Raw genomic sequence first — 424 nt, forward strand, 5'->3', positions numbered from 1 at the left:
TTCATTCGTTCCGCAGTACCCGAAGCCGCATTTACGCATCATCAACTCAACTAAACAAAGGAGGGACGAGACACCAGCCTGGTGCATCTGCATTTGAAAAAGAGGATCGCATCAGACCGTTGCTTAGCACGGGGGCACACTCCGCCCGTTTTATTCCATTCCACGAAACCAGTCGCCACCCCCACGCTCCCGTCCCCGCCCGGCTCGATAAAAACAAGCAAGCAAAGGTTCCGTTAAGCCTTTCCTAATCCTAAGCCGAAAAGGAAAAGGGGTTTCCGAACCCGTCGGCTCGCAGCCAGCCAGCCAGCCACTAATCCCCAACGCCTTTTCCCCGCTCCGCCTCCCCCATCCCCCCTCTCCCCCCTCTAGAAGACTCGTCGCCGCGGCCGCCATTCCCGTCCGCCTCCTCCTCCCCCCCTCCAGT

General features: G+C 59.0%; 1 protein-coding gene across 1 annotated transcript in view; it reads left to right on the forward strand.

The window, feature by feature from the left end:
* Window positions 1–344: 344 nt before the first annotated feature.
* LOC123062389 (uncharacterized) overlaps window positions 345–424 on the forward strand; it is a 6,577-nt gene continuing 6,497 nt past the window's right edge. The window contains exon 1 of the mRNA NM_001409208.1: window positions 345–423. The gene's annotated coding sequence lies outside the window, so the exon portion shown is untranslated. The remainder of the gene's footprint in view (window position 424) is intronic.

The sequence above is a fragment of the Triticum aestivum genome, chromosome 3A, assembly GCF_018294505.1.
Source record: "Triticum aestivum cultivar Chinese Spring chromosome 3A, IWGSC CS RefSeq v2.1, whole genome shotgun sequence".
NCBI classification, from domain to species: Eukaryota; Viridiplantae; Streptophyta; class Magnoliopsida; order Poales; family Poaceae; genus Triticum; species Triticum aestivum.